This window comes from Ambystoma mexicanum, chromosome 11 (genome assembly GCF_040938575.1).
Source record: "Ambystoma mexicanum isolate Mex_15411 chromosome 11, UKY_AmexF1_1, whole genome shotgun sequence".
NCBI classification, from domain to species: Eukaryota; Metazoa; Chordata; class Amphibia; order Caudata; family Ambystomatidae; genus Ambystoma; species Ambystoma mexicanum.
Window position 1 is genome coordinate 892,062,800 of NC_090934.1, and position 13,357 is coordinate 892,076,156.

The window sequence follows — 13,357 nt, forward strand, 5'->3', positions numbered from 1 at the left end:
TACTTAGCTTAAAAGAACACCATTTCTTTCTCAATTGAAAATGCCTCAATTACAGGAGACACATTAGATACTGGATTAATTAACTTAACTAACAAATACTAATCACTAATACTAATCAAATAACATCATAATGTGATCTCCATGTGAAAATGAGATAGAAAAGACAGGCTCTGAAAGTCATTTTAAAAGTGCACTTGGATTCATTTTTTTTTTCTCTGTTCACTGTGTTAGCTGGATGCAAACTCTGCATGCCAGGAAATGAGTAGATGCAGTTTCTAAACTGTGTAAGACAAGCCATTGTTGAAGAAGGAGGATAGATTATTGTGGACTTTGATTGGGTACACGTCATTTTAACGGTTGTGACAAGGTTTCCTGAAGCAGCTCGGGGAGAAGGAGAGTTATTAGACATTTGGCGGTGCTGCAGTGAGGACTTGGCTGAGTTGCTGGGAGGCGTTGTTCCAGTGCACTGCTGACCTTCGGAGACTGGGGTGTCCAGTCAATTAGCACCGAGATTGCAGATTGGAACTGCATGTTCTCGCTGGGTGCTTTAAAAAGAAGACCCTGAGCCACTTATCGGAGGCGACCAGCCAGGAGATTGCGTGTGGGAGAGCTACAAATAGCTGGTAAATATACGAATGGAGTGAGTTTGCTGTGACGGACAAATTATTTATTATTAGGCAGGCAGTGTAGCGATAGTCACTATTGGGGAATCACCATGTTTAAATGCCACATTCTAATGTGGCCATCTAAATGCAGGTCAATTGATGTACTGTTCTTTTTATTGTTGCAAAGAATTTAATGAAATGCCTTGTATTTTTGCAATTGTTTCTCTTCTGTTTATTCTAGAAAAGACTGCCTCGCAAAGCTGGTAATGTATGATTTTGAAATGAAACTGGTATAAATCAGAACATGTGTAAAGGTTTTTTTTTGCTTCTGTCTTTCTCTGGTGCATTTAGCCCATATCACATAATAAAAGGGGAGGTTATTAGGTAATGTATGTGCCAAACTGCCTATGTAGATAAAGTAATGTTATGAGCAATTATAAATTGCTGTGGGCGTGGTTCCACTCAGTGTATATGTATGTGTGTGTCTTCTGAGTGGAACATAACACAATAGTCTGCTGGACGTACATGAGTCAGCAGAGAGAGAGGCCTCTGGAAATATAATCTCACTAATGTAAATAAAATAGTGATAATACCACATGTTATTGTGAATACTTTATGGAAGCATAGCTCACTGGTGTAGATAAATCAGTGATAACAGCCATAAGTGGCACTCCATATGAAAATGTGGTGTTATTGAATAATGTAGAAGCCTGAGGCCTCTAGACATCACAAGAACAGTCTAAACAAAAGAAAGGGGTTTTGTATGTTGGGGCCACAAATAAAACAAAGAAATTATGCTCACCACTATACCACAACGAAATGTATACCAACCAAATGTATCTGTGTACTGAAATAATGCATAGCCACTATACCACTATAATACCAAACCCAATCTAAATACAAGGAGTGGTTATTACTAAACTATTTTTGTTTTTGGCGGTAAGAAAATACCGCTAGGTCCCAAATCTACACAAAATACCCAACATTATATACAGGAATGAGGTATGAAAGGGTCCAACATGTAGGTAATTGGCCCGTAATTATGACTCTATCAAATAGAGTTTTAAGATGTCTGTCCAAAGTTCCGGGTAAGCCCAAATCACCAAATTAACAACCCTGTCCTGTCAAAGCATGTAAGACCGCTACAGTTTCTGAATTAAGAACAGGATGTCCTCATATGAGATATCAATATGAAGTTTACCCTCAGGGGGCTGACCAATCAGAAGAAATCAAGATTGATAGCTAAATGTAGCAGAAACCACAGGGTGAATATACTGTGCCTACAAGAGAAGCACCTTTCCCGAGGTGCCCCTCACCCTATACAAGTGGGATGGGGAATCCACAGATATGAGTCCTCCTACTCCTTACCCTCCAAAATGGTTGCCATCTGCATCCACTGAACCTTACAATAGAGATTGCATGAACAGATCTAAGATGAAGAGGGAAGATACCAAATACTCGCGGGTGAAATGCTCGGCATCAAACTGTTACTCATAAATGTATATGCAGCCAACACTGACTCTCCTGAGTTCTTCCTCCAATGTGCAAAACATATTCACAAAGTCACTGGGTATGACACAATATGGGCTGGCGACTTTAATCTGACCCTCACACTAGAACTGGACAGATCCGTAACATCACCAGTGACCCTCCCGCAAGCAGCTAAGGCATGGTCCTCCTTCTCCCAATGCCATGATTTACACTACGTATGGCACAACTTTCACCCTAATGATAGGGAATACATATTTTTCTCCGAGGTGCACAGTAGTTGGTCCAGGATTGATTATCTGATGGCCACAACTCCTATCCTTAGGGCAGTCACTGCAGCGTCTATTCTGCCACGGTCCCTATCTGACCATTCACTGGTGCTGGTCTGGCTCGTGGCCACTGCATGCCCCCCTAACCTGCCCCGTTTCAAAGCCACCGCTCTTGGGGATGTGGCATTCTGATCAGAGATAGAACAGAATATATGTACATACTTCCAAGCCAACAAAGGGTCAGTCCACGATCAATGCAAAATTTGGGAAGCCTTCAGAGTCTACATGAGGGGGTGCTGTATCTCAAAAGACGGTGGAGTACTAAAAGCATTACAAAAGTCCATGAGAGTATTAGAAGATATCATACGTGAGGGGGAGAAAAGACAGAGTATTCTGGACACACCCGAGCTGCGCTGGGAACTACGGGCGCATAGGGAACAACTCCATGGCTTGGCTAGCAGCGAGGAGAGGTTCATTGGGGATCCAATACTGGCAGCAAGATACGGGGAAGGAGATAGGCCATGTAAGACTCTAGCCTGGGCTATTAGGAGGGAACGCCCGACTACCAGTATAGCAGAGGTTGAGGATCAGAATGGTGCACTCATAAGAGAACTACAGGGGATCAATGATGAATTTAGGGAGTTTTATAACCGTCTTTATACGTTGCCTCCTACCCCCAGGCATGATGCGTTAATACGATACTCGCCTTGGGCTGGCTGGACCAAGACCAAGGGGGCGCCCTCAATGACCATATCACAGAGGAAGAGATATATTACAAGGCCTGTGCAGACTTGGTGATCCCCCACTGTTAAGATGGATTTCTGAACTCTGTCCTGGAGGGGCAGAGGTTCAGAAGGCCAGCCTAGTTTCTTGGAACAGGGTAACCTCCGGACAAGCCAGACCAATCAGGGTAGCGATGGCGGCGGTCAAGACTAGGACTCAAGAGGGGTGAGGGTGACTGAAAGCCCGCAATGAGCACACAAAGCAAGGACGCTTACAAATTACTCCATGCAGGTGTTATATTAAAAATATAGACACATTTATTACAAGGCCTTTGTAACATCACCATAGTAAAGAATCACGGTAAATCTCCAATAAACCAACACATCACAGCAATACAATATATATACAAAACCAAGGGGTCGAAAGAGTTAGAATCACAAAATATGCAGACCACCTAGATGGGGAGGAAAACAGGCAGTGCAAGTAATCGTTAGACCCAGTTTGACATCAGAGGCCACCTAACTAGAAGGAAGTCCGAGCCCTACGAAGAGTGGAGCCTTGTGCTCAAAAGTACCCGCACACGTGGGTGCAAACGGGCAAAGGAGAGTCTCTTGAGGGAGATCAGGCAGTTCAGAGAGGTGAACAAAACGATGATGAACAGTTCCCCGCTACTCAAGCGCGGCCTCCACTTGTGGGCAGAAGCAGGGCGCGAGTGCGGAAAAGGGTTGCTGTTTACGACAGCGGTGGAGAGCCACAGGCTCCTGCGGGAGGGCGACCGGTTAGGGTATTGACTACTCACCGGTCCCCGATGCAGGCAGACCCAGGCTTCTCCGGTTCCATTTCGTTACTGGCAGGTTCAGATGCGATCAGCAGGATGTCGCAACGCCATGTAGATTCCGCGACAGCAGGAGTCAGGGTCGAGGGTGTCCCTAAATGCAGCGAACACGCACAGGTTTGTTACCACAGCACGGCAACTCGGCAACCGCAGGTATTCCGGTCCCAAAGCACACGTCTCACTTCAGACCTGGGAATGCCAAGTGTACGAATCGTGTGAGAGTGTCAAGGACATGGGATTAGCAGTAAGCCAGACGGCGGTGACAGAGCAAGGTTCCTGTGTAGGCTGGTCAGTCCACTGGATGGCCCAGGGACGCTTCCGAAGGCTTATGTACAGGATTGGGTGAAGATGCTGAGAATAGTTGTTCCCACTATTCTAAAGGGTCGAAGCACCAGTACAGGCCTTCTCGTTCAATCAGAGGCAGAGGGGTCTCACAGGACGACAGCAGTGCAGGGTGCCAAACCTTCAGCGGGTCACCAGCGATTCCTCGACTCAGCTTCTTAGTTGCAGGATACTTGGCTCCTTATCCTTTGTTCGTGAGTTTCGGTGTTTCCAGCCTCTTCTTATCCAGAGTTCCCTTCGCGCCAAAACGGCGAGGACCCAATGGGAGATCTGCTCACAAAACACTCACACCATACGTGGAAATTTCACGGACCACTGTGGTCCCAGGCATTCAAGACACAATAGACTCTCTGGCACCCAGGATGTGTATTGGGAACAGACATCCCAGCCCACATCCTGGAGGCACACACAAGGCATGCAGAAGCCCGCGAAAGCGTTGTGTTTCGCGGGAAAGTGCATGACCAAATAAGGACTGCCCCGGGTCGGCTCGACCTGGGGGAAGGTGAAGGGGCAAGACGGTCAGCGGACAGGACAAAGAACCTTGTGGCATGGCCATTTTGGAGGCCAGGCCACCCATTTGGGCCAAACGCGGGAAGCACGGTTAACATGGCAAAAAGGGGTTCACAACACAAAGAAACAATAGCTGCCACCAGTCCCGTCCGTGACGTACTTGCACATTTCATGATAAGTCCAGGGAGAGTTTCTAGGGCCATTGGAATGACTAGAGACCCAAGAGCGCGGTAATATAAGTTACGGTGCACTCTTGTTTCATGTTGCTCAAAAGTTGCAACATGAGGAAAGAACCAAGGGAAACGAGTCTCCCGGTACTGACTGTCTTAAGGGCATGTCAGTTTCTCCGTAAGAATGGAGCGAGAGCCCAGAGGAGTGCGGGTGAAGGCTGCGCTTCTCCGGCAAAGTCTAGATCACAGTGTAAAACAACAGCAAAAAGTTTGGGGGTTGCCACATGGAAGGAAAATTACCTACAATCATGAAATCTTTCCTAACACCCATCTGTTGGCTATTTACGACAGCCGTATGTCTAGTAGCACTCTACTGGAGTCGACTAGGTCTGCCCTAGTGACCATCCTCTTAAAACCTGTAAAGAATCCCCACCAACTGTGATCTTACAGGCCGTTGTCACTCATCAACACTGACAATAAAATCCTTGCAAAGATTCTTACAGACCGCATACTCCCACACATGCCAGCCGATGTGCAGTTATATTTTCGAATATAATAATTTTGAAAGTCATAATGTCGAAAATATTATTTCGAAAATATAAATGTCGAATAAACAATAAGTCAAATTTTTTTCAATCTTTTTCCCAATAAGTGTCCATACAAGGTAAGTGTTAATATATATTCCATATTTTATTAATCAGCAATATTGGTATATAGTTAATTATAAATACTTAAAATATAATAACATTATAAATTTAATAATATATAATAACATTATGAAATATGAAATACTATAAATATTTTATTAAAGGTTACTAAAGTAAATATTTTATTAAAAGATAAATAATTTTATAAATAATTACAAGTGTATTGGTGATTTGCAACTTGGAATAAACAGTATATGTTTTCACCGCTAGATGGTGGTATTGGATAACAAATGTTAATATAGATTTTGTTGTTATTTGTTAAAATTATTTACGTAACGTAGCGTAGTGTTATGTTGACGTGGGCGCCATTTTTAAAGTCCAGTTCGTATCCGCTTTCATTGCATTCGGGTCTCCGTGCTGCGTGTTCCTGGATTTTTTGTTTTTCGATGTTTTTTGTTCTTGGATTTCTTGGATTGTATGGATTTTTTTATCATATGGATTGTTCCCGTTGGATTGTGGATTGGAATTGGGTCTCCATGCTCGGGCTTTTGGGATTTTTACACTTTTTTTTGCTGGATCTACCTTTTTCACCGTGGATTGGGATATGTTTTTTTTTTGTTTTTTTCCTTGGCTGGCGTTGACTTTGATTATGGATTTCGACTTTTTCTTCGGTGGATATCATTTTATTTTCCTTCGGACTGGGATATGGATTTCAGAATCGTTGGATATGTTGGGTTGGCGTCATTGGTTACTTTTGGATTCGCTATGCTGGACCGTGGACTCTTCAAACTGAGTTTTTTAACATTTTAAATTGTATGCAATTTAGCCTAAGTTGTTTTGTTTGTCTTCTTCGTTAAACTGTTCACTATTTGTTCAATATTTTGGTCATAGTCCCAGTATTTTCTTCTTTTTAAATGGGTGTTTGCAAGCGGTTTTTAGTGTTAAAATTCTTGTTAATCCTGTTATGCCATCCTTCCAATGTATTATTTGTTTTTGGCCTCGCTTCCATTACGGCTTTGTAGCAATTCCACCATTTTATATTATATTTAGGTCTTCGTCTGGCGCCATTTCTTGTCAACTGTCCCAACCAAGTGTTTTCCATATAGTCCAATAAGTCTGAATTTTCCTCTTCATTATTTTTGAAATATTCACTGTCGATTAAATGTTCGTAAAATTGTATAACGTTTTCCTCCTTTACAAATGCTAATGCCAAACGTTTTTTCACATTGTGTTGATATGCACTGTCCTCTGTATTTCTTGTGGAGTCCTAGTTTTTGTAGTTTTTTCCAAACGGCCTGTGTGAAATGTAAAAAACATCCCTGTATGTATGTGTCTTTATATACTGATGAGAATGCCTTAATTTGAGCCATTTCAAAATCCATGATGATATTTGTAGGTGTTGTTTCTGGTATGGCGTCTTTAACTTTTTGAAATACAATTTTGTAGGTATCTTCAGTTTTTTTGGGCATAAAGACGTAGACTAGGGGTATGAGATGGCTATTTACGGATCCATGTATAGTAAAAAACTGTTGGAAAGGATGGGGGCATGTCTCTGGAAAGTCGCGTCACTTTGCCACATTTCACACTCACTAAGTTGTTTTAAATTGCTTGCTGTTGTAAATATTAACATTTTTTCATCTTTTATTTCTAATGTTGCATGATGAAAATGTTCTCCTTTTTCTGTTTTAAATATATCTGGGATGTTTATATCGCTGTACATTCTTGGTGCTGGCGGAAGATTTTCTTTCTGTTGTTTTGCCCTGTTTGTACGTTGCATGTGCGTTTCTGCAGGCATTTGTGCCGAGATGGGCAATGGCATTTTGTCACAGATTCTAGCAATTACAGACCCGCTGGCCTCAGTTGGGTTTTCTACTGCTTTTCTCTTTAGTTCATTCAGAGTTTTTTAAATTATTATACTGGTTCTGTCAGGAAGATGGTTGTGGTCTCCTTTTAATTTTACATTGGAAGTCTCAGTTATTACCCTTGCTGTACATTTTGTTTTCGCATATTCCGTGCACTTCCAATATGTTCTTTCATTTTTGTGGGATTCCTTATTACAAACATATCCATCGCGAATTAGCTGTTGTCCTCCCTTCTGCGAAGTTACATACTCCACGTTCTCTGTCATTGTAAATATAAAATAACAAAAAAAAAGTTTCACGGCACCCCCTCCCATAAAAACGTTACTATTTCTGACATTTTACATTGGTATGTTAGCATTGCCTTTTCAAGTTTTTTTTCAATTTTTTTTTCTTCAAATAAGTGTCTTTTTCTATTGTATATGATTTCGACATTATTTTTTTGACATTTTTGTTTTTCGGCATTATGTTTTCGATATTATCACTATAACCATGCCAGCCCTCGTTTTACTAGATCAGGCTGGATTCATTCCCAGACGATCCACTCAGAATAACCTAAGACGCCTGCTCACCCTTATGCATAATGTCAACACTGAGGTGCCAAATTGTGGTGGTGGCTCTGGACGCCGAAAAGGCGTACAACTCTGTTGAGTGGCTCTTCCTCTTTGAGGTGCTTCGGCATTCCAGTTTCGGTCTCACGTATATTAAATGCATCAAACTTTTGTGCACGGCCCCTAGAGCGTCTATATACACAAATGGCACAACCTCAATGTACATATACCCTACACGCGGCACCCGTCAAGGCTGTCCCTTCTCCCCAGTTTTATTTGAACTTGGAATGGAACCACTGGCTTGTCATATTCGGGAGCTGCACGCACACTGAGGGATCGGCATACATTCACACCTCTCCACCCTATCCCTATACGCTGACGGTATACTTCTCTACGTCAAATGTCCCCACCAAAACTTACCTCCATTGACGCAAGAAATGGTCAGATTTGGTGAACTATCGCTCAGAATTAACTGGGAGATATCGGAGGTCCTCCCCTTAACCTCTGAAGCGCAAAAGGCTGATGTGGGCGATGTGTTCCGCTGGTGCCCACAGGCAGTGCGCTACTTGGGCATAATAGTCTCCACCACAAGGGACGATGTATATAAAGACAACTATATCACACTGTTGGAATCCCTAGAACTAAAAGTAGAGGCCTGGATACTGCTCACCATCTCCCAGGTGGTCTGCATTACACGTGCAAAAATTTTAATACTCCCCAAACTTCTTTATATATACAATAATGTACCGATATGGCACCCTGCTTGCTACTAGACCTGCATAAAAGAGATTGATGATACGACTAGTTTGGGTGGGTAAGCAGTCTAGCATAGCCTACAACACCCTTGCTGACCCTATGAACTAGGAGGCTTGGAGTACCCTGATATGTACCTGTAATACCTGGCAGCCAAGGCACAATACATATCCGGATGGAACCCTCCTAGTCCTGATTCCCTACACTCCCTGTTGGTAAAAGCTATCACCAGTCCTGATGCTCTGATGGTCATGATCTGGGACAATAGAGGCACAGCCCCGAAGGGCGAGATCCAGCCCATAGAAACAACATGCTATGCCTGGGAGCGGATAAATAAACTGCTACAAACCACCATCCACGTTTTAATGGAATTCCCAGTTTACGACATAATAGGAGTCCCGCTCACACATGAATTCTCTTTTAGAGAACGGTTTCAAGCTCTGGGGGTACAGTCTCTGGGGGACCTAGTGCAGGATGGTCATTTTGTACTATGGGACAAGTTAAGATCTAGAGGTGAGCACATTGTCATAACCCTACTCCACTATTGCAGACTTCGGGGCACTCTCAAGAGCAAATGTCCTGACTTTCCGCTCGTACCTTCCCCCCATCCGGCACAGAGCTATGTGGTTAGTACCACATCCACTAGGAAACTCGTGTCCACCATCTATAAATTAGTTAGAAGCGGGAGAGGGGCGCAGAAACATGCGTACAAAACCACATGGGCGACATCGTTAGGGAAATCACTGAGCGAAGATCAGTGGAAATCCATCTGCATTCAAACCCGCTACGTGTCTCTGAACTTCCAGTACAGACTGACACACTACAAATACATACACCAAGTATACTACTCCCCCTCAAACTAAGCAGATTCTTTCTTGAGAGCGCATCCACCTGTAAAAGATGCGGCTCTGAACTTGCAGACTTCTATCACGTATGCTGGAGCTGCCTTCACATTAGAACTTTCTGGGGGAACATAGAGGGGGCAATGTCAGAAATGCTGGCCCCGGCACAGGTTTACTCCCCAGAACTTTGGCTTCTAGCTCTGATCAAAAGAGGGACCCGTACAGAAACGAAGCTACTAGGCATGGCCTCAGCGATAGCTAGATACCTTGCGGCTAGAATGTGGGGACAGCCCAACCCCCCATCTTTCACGAGATGGTTGGAATGCATGAACCTCTGTGAACCACTTACCAGCCGCCCGTTTAACTATTGTCCCCCTTTCAGACAGTACCAACTGGACAGGGCTCAGGTAACAGTCCCGAATCAACCCAGGGGCGATGATGCAGGAAGGGACCATACGAAAGCCCAACTAAGTGCGGCTGGACGCCTCAATCGCCTTTCATCATGATACCTATGTGACCTTAACGAAGAATGTATACCTTTGGATGTAATGTTGTGAGGCTATGAGGAGGAGGGTGGAGGGGCAGGGGAGGACACTGTGGGGATGCTTTACACCGAGTGGGGTACTTGTCAATTTTCAAACAATAAAGACATTTAAAAAAAAAGAATGTGTGCCATAGATGTTTAATATAATTTTTCCTCATAGAGTCATATTGTTTCTGCCATTGGGTGTAAAGTGGGATTTTATTCATGTTCTATATCCATATCCATGGTATTTCGTAAGAGTTTTCCCAGGCACCAATTACCACATTTCTATGATTTAATCTGCATAACCCAGAATAGCCCACAGATTTCTGTCCATATTACTCCCTCTCACACACTCATTACTTTGCTGCAGGCATTGCTGTTTGCTGCACACCTCTTTCCCCTCATCCATCTGCTTCCTACCTCTTGGTCACTCCTTCTGCCTTGACCTTCATCAAACCAACCACCGTAAGTGTTGACAGGCAACTCCCTGATCGAGGTTTTCAGCTCTTCCATGGTCCACCTCATCCCAATGATGATAGTTCCCTTCATCATGCCTGATGAGGACATTTCAGCTCCATCTATCCTTTGTGGGTCAGCAGGAGTTGGGCGGAGTGGTAACAATGCGGTGGTAATGCTATTACTTCAGCATTACGGCTCCACCCAATAGTGTGTTTAGTCGGAAAGTGGGAGGTTTACCTTTTCAGCCGTTTGTGGCACTGTTACAATGGCGCTAAGTGCGCCGCAGCAATAGCGCCCAGCATGTCCCAGAGTCCTATGGACCGAGTTGCAGTAACGCTATTTGCATTGGCGGTATCCCAGCAGATTTACTGCTGCAATACCTCCAAGGTCATGATAGAGCCATGCTTGAGCCTACACACACCTCAATGAATGAGTACACCGGGGCCATACTGCCACATGCAGCCAGCACCAAGGCATAATATATTTATAAGAAAAAACAATTTCCCAAGAACAAGCTACCTATTGGTGTCACACATATGGGCTTGAGGTCTAGACAAAGATTTGGCACATTTTGACAATAATCTTGTGTTTGAAGCAAATATCACAAGATATAACACATAGGCTAGTATTTTATCACAAATATATTAACTTTTATTAATCTTCATAAAATATTGAGCCCGGTGGGTTCAATTATTAAAAGAACACAAAGAACAATAGAGATAAATCACAATCCTGTTAAATAGCATGAAACAATCATATGGAGATAACACAGTGTGAGTCAACTTATTTCATCCTGATCCTATATCAAAACACTATTGTTTCTCAAGGTGATGTTAGTCATTCTAAGGGTGACTTGTCAACATGAATATTTTTATAGTGAAGCTATTACAAAGAGTCCCCAGTTGGTACAGTCTGTGGGCATAAGCCCATCTATACAAAGTGTCGACAGGATAGCTCTGTATATTTTACACAAAAAGTTTTTGTAAGACGTCCGGGGTGTAGTTCTATTCCATCCGGCCAGACGTCATCACGTCAGCGGCAGGTCCCTAAACCTTTAAAAAGATGTAAAAAAGATCACATGACTGTCGAGACGTTCCTTACAGACAACGCGATCGTCTGAGGTTGAGAAGCAACAGTCCCGTTCTCTTCGCAATAGTAAGTCTTTCTGCATAGGAAGTTGCCTTACACCGCAGCACACATTGGAAAAGTTTTATTTTACAACTTTCCATGTGCCTTTGTTATCTTTCAGCACGGGCTTTTTTCCGGAACGGCGTTCGAAACAAATGCTACTATTTCTGCATCACGCCGGCTATTCCACTAACTTTCCGCTGATGACATCCCCTTCAGCGCTCACGGAAGGTAGGAAGAGTGACACAGGCCCTCATCCTAATAGGTTATTAGGAATAATAAAAAATCTTTTGGAGATAGTGCCACCACATCTCATGTGCATTTATGCACTCTTCTTCTTTCTTTCCTTTTTAGCCATGGAAGGTCATTTGTTGACACATTCCGCTATGACAGAAATGGAGGAGGTACTTTAAGACCTCGAAATAACCTTTTGAAAAAAATCAACAAACTTCAGCTACACTATAAGGTATTAAAAATAACAAACACCTTGTTACAATGAAATGATCAACAAAAGTAGAATTATGCAAAAATAGGAAATGTATGTGCACATTAAGGTGTTCCAAAAGTGACAACAAAGACAACACAAAATAACTTACTTAATTTAATTTTGTCATAGTCATATATGAAAAATCACGTAGAGATTTCTTCTTGGGTGCACAATGATCAAGAGAAGACAGGGCAGGTCATAGAAATGGTGATGAGGCATGTTTATGAATGATATCTCAAACACAGCTAGTTTTTAATTTTTTGGTTTGTTTGTCTCTAGAGATATTCCAGTTAATATTCGAAACCCACTGTGAAGACGCTGAGTTTTGGGTCAAAAACACCTCTCTAACGTGTCCTGATGAAAGCCTTATTTTGGTCCTACACTGGCTGAATGGACAACAGTCAGCTACAAATGAAAAAAACGTTTTTGTTTTTTGTACCTATAAGGCTGGAAACAGAGCTATCCTGTCGACACTTTGTATAGATGGGCTTATGCCCACAGACTGTACCAACTGGGGACTCTTTGTAATAGCTTCACTATAAAAATATTCATGTTGACAAGTCACCCTTAGAATGACTAACATCACCTTGAGAAACAATAGTGTTTTGATATAGGATCAGGATGAAATAAGTTGACTCACACTGTGTTATCTCCATATGATTGTTTCATGCTATTTAACAGGATTGTGATTTATCTCTATTGTTCTTTGTGTTCTTTTAATAATTGAACCCACCGGGCTCAATATTTTATGAAGATTAATAAAAGTTAATATATTTGTGATAAAATACTAGCCTATGTGTTATATCTTGTGATATTTGCTTCAAACACAAGATTATTGTCAAAATGTGCCAAATCTTTGTCTAGACCTCAAGCCCATATGTGTGACACCAATAGGTAGCTTGTTCTTGGGAAATTGTTTTTTCTTATCATGTTTTGACCACATCCCACAAGCCCCTAAATAAAAAAGTGGTCCCTTGCTCATTAAACTTCCCCATAATATATTTATAGCCTTCAGCGGCAAAGGCTATACTCTTATTACGGACCATGATACCTCATTACAAGCCAAGCATCCTAGTCTTCTGGGACCATAACACCCATTAGCACCCGGGGGGAGCCAGCCAATCAGGTGGCTAGGAACACAGGCTTGAACTGCCAATGTAAGC

General features: G+C 42.6%; 1 protein-coding gene across 1 annotated transcript in view; it reads right to left on the reverse strand.

Annotated features, from left to right (window-relative positions):
• LOC138503895 (mucin-5B-like) overlaps positions 1-13,357 on the reverse strand; it is a 365,999-nt gene that overhangs the window by 194,896 nt on the left and 157,746 nt on the right. The gene's annotated exons all lie outside the window — the stretch shown is intronic.